General features: G+C 43.7%; 1 long non-coding RNA gene across 1 annotated transcript; it reads left to right on the forward strand.

Annotated features, from left to right (window-relative positions):
- The first annotated feature begins 74 nt into the window (after window positions 1-74).
- LOC142219072 (uncharacterized) lies at window positions 75-981 on the forward strand. Its single transcript, XR_012717540.1, has 3 exons — window positions 75-334; window positions 573-733; window positions 904-981. It is a non-coding gene; the product is annotated as an uncharacterized LOC142219072 (long non-coding RNA).
- The last annotated feature ends 10,176 nt before the right edge of the window (window positions 982-11,157 follow it).

Below are 11,157 nucleotides of genomic sequence, written 5' to 3' on the forward strand. Positions count from 1 at the left end.
GATGACATAATATCAGAGGGCAGAAGGAAGGACAACCGGAGAAAGATGGTGGCTGGGAGACTGCAACGCGGTGTACTGTTATATTAGGTGACTGAGGTTACATGGTGTACTGTTATATTAGGTGACTGAGGTTACACGTTGTACTGTTATATTAGGTGACTGAGGTTACACGGTGTACTGTTATATTAGGTGACTGAGGTTACACCGTGTACTGTTATATTAGGTGACTGAGGTTACACGTTGTACTGTTATATTAGGTGACTGAGGTTACACGGTGTACTGTTATATTAGGTGACTGAGGTTACAGGTTGTACTGTTATATTAGGTGACTGAGGTTACACGGTGTACTGTTATATTAGGTGACTGAGGTTACATGGCGTACTGTTATATTAGGTGACTGAGGTTACACCGTGTACTGTTATATTAGGTGACTGAGGTTACACGGTGTACTGTTATATTAGGTGACTGAGGTTACACGGTGTAATGTTATATTAGGTGACTGAGGTTACACGGTGTACTGTTATATTAGGTGACTGAGGTTACACGGTGTACTGTTATATTAGGTGACGGAGGTTACATGGTGTACTGTTATATTAGGTGACTGAGGTTACACGGTGTACTGTTATATTAGGTGACTGAGGTTACACGGTGTACTGTTATATTAGGTGACTGAGGTTACACGTTGTACTGTTATATTAGGTGACTGAGGTTACAGGTTGTACTGTTATATTAGGTGACTGAGGTTACAGGTTGTACTGTTATATTAGGTGACTGAGGTTACATGGCGTACTGTTATATTAGGTGACTGAGGTTACACGGTGTACTGTTATATTAGGTGACTGAGGTTACACGGTGTACTGTTATATTAGGTGACTGAGGTTACACGGTGTACTGTTATATTAGGTGACTGAGGTTACATGGTGTACTGTTATATTAGGTGACTGAGGTTACACGGTGTACTGTTATATTAGGTGACTGAGGTTACACGGTGTACTGTTATATTAGGTGATTGAGGTTACACGGTGTACTGTTATATTAGGTGACTGAGGTTACACGGTGTACTGTTATATTAGGTGACTGAGGTTACACGGTGTACTGTTATATTAGGTGACTGAGGTTACACGGTGTACTGTTATATTAGGTGACTGAGGTTACACGGTGTACTGTTATATTAGGTGACTGAGGTTACACGGTGTACTGTTATATTAGATGACTGAGGTTACACGGTGTACTGTTATATTAGGTGACTGAGGTTACACGGTGTACTGTTATATTAGGTGACTGAGGTTACACGGTGTACTGTTATATTAGGTGACTGAGGTTACACGGTGTACTGTTATATTAGGTGACTGAGGTTACACGGTGTACTGTTATATTAGGTGACTGAGGTTACATGGCGTACTGTTATATTAGGTGACTGAGGTTACATGGCATACTGTTATATTAGGTGACTGAGGTTACACCGTGTACTGTTATATTAGGTGACGGAGGTTACACTGTGTACTGTTATATTAGGTGACGGAGGTTACACGGTGTACTGTTATATTAGGTGACTGAGGTTACACGTTGTACTGTTATATTAGGTGACTGAGGTTACACGGTGTACTGTTATATTAGGTGACTGAGGTTACACGGTGTACTGTTATATTAGGTGACGGAGGTTACACGGTGTACTGTTATATTAGGTGACTGAGGTTACACCGTGTACTGTTATATTAGGTGACTGAGGTTACAGGTTGTACTGTTATATTAGGTGACTGAGGTTACACGGTGTACTGTTATATTAGGTGACTGAGGTTACACCGTGTACTGTTATATTAGGTGACTGAGGTTACAGGTTGTACTGTTATATTAGGTGACTGAGGTTATACAGTGTACTGTTATATTAGGTGACTGAGGTTACACGGTGTACTGTTATATTAGGTGACTGAGGTTACACGGTGTACTGTTATATTAGGTGACTGAGGTTACATGGTGTACTGTTATATTAGGTGACTGAGGTTACATGGTGTACTGTTATATTAGGTGACTGAGGTTTCACGGTGTACTGTTATATTAGGTGACTGAGGTTACACAGTGTACTGTTATATTAGGTGAGTGAGATTACACAGTGTACTGTTATATTAGGTTACTGAGGTTTCACGGTGTACTATTATATTAGGTGACTGTTATATTAGGTGACTGAGGTTACACGGTGTACTGTTATATTAGGTGACTGAGGTTACACAGTGTACTGTTATATTAGGTGACTGAGGTTACACGGTGACTGAGGTTACACGGTGACTGAGGTTACACGGTGTACTGTTATATTTGATGACTGAGGTTACACGGTGTACTATTATATTAGGTGACTGAGGTTACACGGTGTACTGTTATATTAGGTGACTGAGGTTACACGGTGTACTGTTATATTAGGTGACTGAGGTTACACGGTGTACTGTTATATTAGATGACTGAGGTTACACGGTGTACTATTATATTAGGTGACTGAGGTTACACGGTGTACTGTTATATTAGGTGACTGAGGTTACACGGTGTACTGTTATATTAGGTGACTGAGGTTACACGGTGTACTGTTATATTAGATGACTGAGGTTACACGGTGTACTATTATATTAGGTGACTGAGGTTACACCGTGTACTGTTATATTAGGTGACTGAGGTTACACGGTGTACTGTTATATTAGGTGACTGAGGTTACACGGTGTACTGTTATATTAGGTGACTGAGGTTACACGGTGTACTGTTATATTAGATGACTGAGGTTACACGGTGTACTGTTATATTAGGTGACTGAGGTTACACGGTGTACTGTTATATTAGATGACTGAGGTTACACGGTGTACTGTTATATTAGGTGACTGAGGTTACACGGTGTACTGTTATATTAGGTGACTGAGGTTACACGGTGTACTGTTATATTACGTGACGGAGGTTACACGGTGTACTGTTATATTATGTGACGGAGGTTACACGGTGTACTGTTATATTAGGTGACTGAGGTTACACAGTGTACTGTTATATTAGGTGACTGAGGTTACACGGTGACTGAGGTTACACGGTGACTGAGGTTACACGGTGTACTGTTATATTAGATGACTGAGGTTACACGGTGTACTGTTATATTAGGTGACTGAGGTTACACGGTGTACTGTTATATTAGATGACTGAGGTTACACGGTGTACTGTTATATTAGGTGACTGAGGTTACACGGTGTACTGTTATATTAGGTGACTGAGGTTACACGGTGTACTGTTATATTAGATGACTGAGGTTACACGGTGTACTGTTATATTAGGTGACTGAGGTTACACGGTGTACTGTTATATTAGGTGACTGAGGTTACACGGTGTACTGTTATATTACGTGACGGAGGTTACACGGTGTACTGTTATATTAGGTGACTGAGGTTACACAGTGTACTGTTATATTAGGTGACTGAGGTTACACAGTGTACTGTTATATTAGGTGACTGAGGTTACACGGTGACTGAGGTTACACGGTGACTGAGGTTACACGATGTACTGTTATATTAGGTGACTGAGGTTACACGGTGTACTGTTATATTAGGTGACTGAGGTTACACGGTGTACTGTTATATTAGGTGACTGAGGTTACACGGTGTACTGTTATATTAGGTGACTGAGGTTACACGGTGTACTGTTATATTAGATGACTGAGGTTACACAGTGTACTGTTATATTAGGTGACTGAGGTTACACGGTGTACTGTTATATTAGGTGACTGAGGTTACACGGTGTACTGTTATATTAGGTGACTGAGGTTACACGGTGTACTGTTATATTAGGTGACTGAGGTTACACGGTGTACTGTTATATTAGGTGACTGAGGTTACATGGTGTACTGTTATATTAGATGACTGAGGTTACACGGTGTACTGTTATATTAGGTGACTGAGGTTACACGGTGTACTGTTATATTAGGTGACTGAGGTTACACAGTGTACTGTTATATTAGATGACTGAGGTTACATGGCGTACTGTTATATTAGGTGACGGAGGTTACACGGTGTACTGTTATATTACGTGACGGAGGTTACACGGTGTACTGTTATATTAGGTGACTGAGGTTGCACGGTGTACTGTTATATTAGGTGACTGAGGTTACATGGTGTACTGTTATATTAGGTGACTGAGGTTACACGGTGTACTGTTATATTAGGTGACTGAGGTTACATGGTGTACTGTTATATTAGGTGACTGAGGTTACACGGTGTACTGTTATATTAGGTGACTGAGGTTACACGGTGTACTGTTATATTAGGTGACTGAGGTTACACGGTGTACTGTTATATTAGGTGACTGAGGTTACACGGTGTACTGTTATATTAGGTGACTGAGGTTACACGGTGTACTGTTATATTAGGTGACTGAGGTTACACGGTGTAATGTTATATTAGGTGACTGAGGTTACACGGTGTACTGTTATATTAGGTGACTGAGGTAACACGGTGTACTGTTATATTAGGTGACGGAGGTTACACGATGTAATGTTATATTAGGTGACTGAGGTTACACGGTGTACTGTTATATTAGGTGACGGAGGTTACACGGTGTACTGTTATATTAGGTGACTGAGGTTACACGGTGTACTGTTATATTAGGTGACTGAGGTTACACGGTGTACTGTTATATTAGGTGACTGAGGTTACATGGTGTACTGTTATATTAGGTGACTGAGGTTACACGGTGTACTGTTATATTAGGTGACTGAGGTTACACGGTGTACTGTTATATTAGGTGACTGAGGTTACACGGTGTAATGTTATATTAGGTGACTGAGGTTACACGGTGTACTGTTATATTAGGTGACTGAGGTAACACGGTGTACTGTTATATTAGGTGACGGAGGTTACACGATGTAATGTTATATTAGGTGACTGAGGTTACACGGTGTACTGTTATATTAGGTGACTGAGGTTACACGGTGTACTGTTATATTAGGTGACGGAGGTTACACGGTGTACTGTTATATTACGTGACGGAGGTTACACGGTGTACTGTTATATTAGGTGACTGAGGTTGCACGGTATACTGTTATATTAGGTGACTGAGGTTACACGGTGTACTGTTATATTAGGTGACTGAGGTTACACGGTGTACTGTTATATTAGGTGACTGAGGTTACATGGTGTACTGTTATATTAGGTGACTGAGGTTACATGGTGTACTGTTATATTAGGTGACTGAGGTTACACGGTGTACTGTTATATTAGGTGACTGAGGTTACACGGTGTACTGTTATATTAGGTGACTGAGGTTACATGGTGTACTGTTATATTAGGTGACTGAGGTTACACGGTGTACTGTTATATTAGGTGACTGAGGTTACACGGTGTACTGTTATATTAGGTGACGGAGGTTACACGGTGTACTGTTATATTAGGTGACTGAGGTTACACGGTGTACTGTTATATTAGGTGACGGAGGTTACACGGTGTACTGTTATATTAGGTGACGGAGGTTACACGGTGTACTGTTATATTAGGTGACGGAGGTTACACGGTGTACTGTTATATTAGGTGACGGAGGTTACACGGTATACTGTTATATTAGGTGACTGAGGTTATAGGTTTGTAGGTTTATAGTAGAGGATGAGTAATCCTCTGATAGTTGGTAGTAACACACTGTAGGCGTATACTAGGGTGTTGGCAATTATATACTGTAGGTTTATGATAGGTGATAGTTATATACTTTAGGATGATTATAGTTATATATTCTCCAGGTTTTCACCAGGTGATGAGGTTACATACAGTAGGGTTACAGTAGGTTATATGGCGGCATGGATACAGTAAAGTATAAAACGGTATATAGGTATAGCAGGGTGGCAGGATATATACAGTACAGGGTTGTAATAGACGACGGTGGTTACACCGTATGGAAGCGTTTATTCGGTGATGGAGATTATAGTCATCTCGTAATATAGGATTGCAACAATTATGTATTGTGTGGTCATAATAGGGTGAGGTAGGTTCCATACAATAAAGTCATGGTTAGAATCTACCCGATGACATGATAGACGGTAAGTAGTTTTGTACCGTAGAATTCTAGACTCATAACTTTATTACATGGGATAATGCTGCTTATAGGGTTATGGTAGCAGGGCAGAGGTCACATGACCTGCGGTAGAGAAATGACAGCTTCACATTCTAGGGCTGCAGTGAGATGACAGCCAGGATATATGGCGGATATATATAGTAGGATTATGGTATGGGGTCAGAGGTTAAATGCATTAATGGGGGAGGGAAGGTGGTTACAAACTAGAGTTACAGAAAAGGGGCAGAGAGTATATAGCGGTTATATACTGTAGGGTGAGAATAAATGAGCCAAGGCTACATGCTTTAGGATTATAGTATGGGTTATATAGCAGGTGTATATTATAGGGTTATTGTAGGATCTCAGAGATTATAGAGCAGCTGGATATTATAGGGGTATTGTAGGATGGCAGAGGTTATATGACAGGTGTATATTATAGGGTTACTGTAGCCAGGATAGCAGAGGTTATATAGTAGGCGTATATTATAGGGTTATTGTAGGATCTCAGCGATTATAGAGCAGCTGGATATTATAGGGTTATTGTAAGATGGCAGAGGTCATATAGCAGTTAGATATTATAGGGGTATTGTAGGATGGCAGAGGTTATATAATAGGCGTATATTATAGGGTTATTGTAGGATAGCAGAGGTTATATACCAGGTGGATAATCTAGGGCTATTGTAGGGTGGCAGAAATTATATAGCAGGTGGATATTATAGGGGTATTGTAGGATGGATAATGTTATATATAGCAGGTGTATATTTTAGGGTATTTTAGGATAGCAGAGCTTATATAGCAGGTGGGAATTCTAGGGCTATTATAGGATGGCAGAGGCGTATATAGCAGGTATATTTTATAAGGTTATTATAGGAGGGCAGAGGCGTATATAGCAGGTATATGTTATAGGGTTATTATAGGATGGCAGAGGTTACATGTGCTAACGGTTATAAGTACTATAGGTGTATAAGGCTTACAGATGTATACTGTATGTGATATACTGTAGGGTTATAGATGGTGCATGCTTTAGGATGAAAGCAGTGGATAGCGGTTACATAATGTAATGGTCATGGGGCAATAATAGAGGAAAGTTATATTTAATACAAGAATTGTCTAAAAAACGAATAAGCACTGGTCGTATACTTGGGTTAGCCCTAAGGTTATATAGGGTAACTGGCTATAGAAGGTAACAGCAGGTATATATGGTAATATGACAGTATAGGGTAAATTCACATATGCAACAGGTATATGGACATGCATGTAAGACTAGTGATGGAAAAATATGGAAATGCAGGATTACACAGGGCATGAAATATGGATGCAAGTGAGGATTATGGAAGGAGTGCAGAGACATCGGAGGAGAAGGGGATGATGGGGAGGCAGGGATTTTAGGGAAAAAATGTATATGGCTGCCATAGTCATCCTATGAAATTGCAGGTAAAGTAGGGAGCGATGATTAGGATTATATATTAGGATTTTATAGGATTTAGGAATATAAGGGGAGGGGGTGTCGGGGGCTGAAGAGGAATGTGCAATTGTAGGGAGTGTATGGAAATAGAAGCAATGATAAAGGCGGGAGCGATGGAGAAAAGAGAGGGAATGACGGCGGAATATCATTATAGGTGGAATTATATAGTAACCGAGAAACCTGAAATTAGGGAGAGTCAGGAACACGGCGCTGAATAAAGAGATGAAACAACGGGGATGAAAGGAGCGCGGAGGAAGAAAGCAGATGTTGGGAGTCTCTGAGAGCCGAGGACAAGTGATACGGAATAATGAGGAGACACAATGAGACGACAGGAGGGATGGCAGGATGGACAGGCAGATGCCAGAATGACAGGCGGATTAGTGGGGGTCACATCGTGTAGATTATTAGGGATAACTCCTGTATTACCGGATAATATGGCTCCAAAAATTGGCGCTTTTTAGATGTTAATGTATGAGATGGAGGTGAGAGGCTGCGGGTGAAGGTTATGGGGGACCCGTGGGGATGGAGAAGAAGAGGAGGGGTGCTGAGGTGAGCGGACGAGGGGTGAAGGATAGGGGATACGGAGGCAATGGTTAAAGGGGAGAGCGACAGAGGCTTACCTTCTAGTTAGTGCTGCCATGGAGACAGAAGTATCTCTGTGTGTCTCACTGAGTGTGTCATTACATAGCACGCTCGCACACACACACGCACACACACACACACACGCACACACATACACACCCCGAGGGGGATGCAAGCAGCAGCCAGCTGTATATGAACACAGGGTACAGAGGAGAAGAGAGGGAGGAGGGACAGCAACAGGGCGGAGAGAGGATGGAGAAGGAAAGATGAAGGGGATGGAGGGAGGAAGGAAGCAAAGAGGAGGTGTGAGGCATGAGGTATCGCGCCAAAGCTCCTAGAGTGTCAGCTCTTGTGAGCAGGATTCTGGCTTCTACCTACATGGAGTGATTACTGTTTTACTGGGGGTCTTGTAGAGTGAGGGGAGCAGGTGGAGGAACAATATTATTATGATATGGATACAAAGTAGCAGCAGAAGATCTGAGAGTTCTGAGAGATTTGGAATTTGCAACAATGTATCAGAGGGGGTTCGTACCTGTACTAGAGGAGACAGCCCCCTACCACCCGCTGCCTTCATTCCCTTTGTGGGGGAGGCAGAGAAGTGATGGTGGGAGGGCTGTCAATCACTCAGAGGATATGACAGATTTATGGAATCGACAGCAATGATGGAAAGAGACAGATGGGAACAGAGATGAGATTACAGAGCACAGGGGACATATGGACTGTACATGACCCGGGGGTCACCGTAATCCTAACCCTAGTACCCCAGTATCTCATCACATACAGATGCCCAGGGCTGAGGGGTGACCATATGGGGGGTGGGAAGGTTATTGTGGTGGGGGGATAAGCTGGGGGGGGGGGGGGGATTGTGCAGTGAATTAATTTCCCCTCACAGGATTACTCTGTGATTTAGGAGAACGAGCTTTTCATAAGCCGTATCTGGCTCTGGACTGATTTCGGTGGCGGTAGCCCTGCTGAAAACCATTGCACGCAGGGATGCTCGTGTCCCCCCCCCACCACCACCACCAATGCTCATCCCGCCCACCCCTGCTCTCCTGAACACACCACTGATGACATCATCAGTCACAATCACAGTGATGCAATGCAATGACACTCATGTTCCTGCCCAGTTATCCATTGATAGGGATTTGGGGGTGTTACCTTATTTTAGAGGTGGGTGGTGGGTGATGCTTATTGCAGATGACAGCTCTGGTTCTCATATCCTTAATAGGTAATGGATTGCCAAGTATAAGAAATCACAAAGCAGGTTATGAGAACCTGTTAAGAAGATGCTGGGACCTGTGGTTCTACAGAGAGGCTTGCCTTGCAGAGATTGCTGAGAGTTGTAGTTCTACAGTTGCCATGTCAGCAAGGAGACCTGAGTTTTGTAGGTCATAACTAGGTTCTTCACCTTGGGCAATGATTCAGTTTATTGCTATAGCTCTCATGTCACCCCCTGGCATATACCCTACCACCCACCTGCTATCATCCTGCTGTGGGTACCGTTAATATTACCTCCTGGTCTCATATTATTACTCAATAGATTGTCAGCTCTGCAGGACAGCATCAAATGAATGTCAAGATTTGCTGCAACCTGTAGCTCTGCAACATTTCAAGAGCCATACATTGTTATTATTGAGGAAAGGATGGCAGAGAGTGTTAGGAGTTAGCAGCCTATATCTGAGACTCAGAGCATGCTGGGAGTTGTAATTCCAACAATATTTAAATATAAATAATGGGGAATTGTGGAGGGTTCTAGTGAAATATCAGCTGAAATATCAGCTGATAGGGAGAGGGGAAGGGAGGCCAGAGGGATAGACAAAGGAAGGCTGGAAGGGAGGCCAAAGGGATAGATGAAGGGGAGGCCAAAGGGATAGAAGGAGGAATGCTGGAGGGGAGGCCAAAGGGATAGATGGAGGAAGGCTGGAGGGGAGGCCAAAGGGATAGATGAAGGAAGGCTGGAGGGGAGGCCAAAGTGATAGATTTGGGAAGGCTGGAGGGGAGGCCAAAGGGATAGAAAGAGGAAGGCTGGAGGGGAGGCCAAAGGGATAGATGGAGGAAGGCTGGAGGGGTGGCCAAAGGGATAGATGGAGGAAAGCTGGAGGGGTGGCCAAAGGGATAGACGGAGGAAGGCTGGAGGGGAGGCCAAAGGGATAGATTTGGGAAGGCTGGAGGGGAGGCCAAAGGGATAGAAAGAGGAAGGCTGGAGGGGAGGCCAAAGGGATAGATGGAGGATGGCAGGAGGGGAGGCCAAAGGGATAGATGGAGGAAGACAGGAGGGGAGGCCAAAGGGATAGATGGAGGAAGGCTGGAGGGGAGGCCAAAGGGATAGATGGAGGAAGGCTGGAAGGAAAGTCAAGGGATAGATGGAGGAAGGCTGGAGGGGAGGCCAAAGGGATGGACAGAGGAAGGCTGGAGCGGAGGCCAAAGGGATAGACAAAGGAAGGCTGGAGGGGAGGCCAAAGGGATAGACAAAGGAAAGCTGGAGGGGAGGCCAAAGTGATAGACAAAGGAAGGCTGGAGGGGATGCCAAAAGGATAGACAAAGGAAAGCTGGAGGGGAGGCCAAAGTGATAGACAAAGGAAGGCTGGAGGGGAGGCAAAAGGGATAGATGGAGGATGGCAGGAGGGGATGCCAAAAGGATAGACGGAGGAAGGCAGGAGGGGAGGTCAAAAGGATAGACAGAGGAAGGCAGGAGGGAAGGCCAAAGGAATAGATGGAGGAAGGCTGGAGGGGAGGCCAAAGGGATGGACAGAGGAAGGCTGGAGGGGAGGCCAAAGGGATAGATGCAGGAAGGCTGGAGGGGTGGCCAAAGGGATAAATGGAGGAAGGCTGGAAGATAGGCCAAAGGGATAGACAGAGGAAAGCTGGAGGAGAGGCTGAGGATAACTAAATCTACATGGACAACCCAGAGTCACACAGCTGCAGAGGATGCAACTAAAAAGGGGGGCTGCATCCTGATACTATCATGAGGGGACCCCATAACACAAAATATACCACTATTCTAAAAGTCACAGATTAGGGGCCCCATTACAGGTTTTACATCGGGGTCCTGG

This window comes from Leptodactylus fuscus, chromosome 10, assembly GCF_031893055.1.
Source record: "Leptodactylus fuscus isolate aLepFus1 chromosome 10, aLepFus1.hap2, whole genome shotgun sequence".
Taxonomy (NCBI): Eukaryota; Metazoa; Chordata; class Amphibia; order Anura; family Leptodactylidae; genus Leptodactylus; species Leptodactylus fuscus.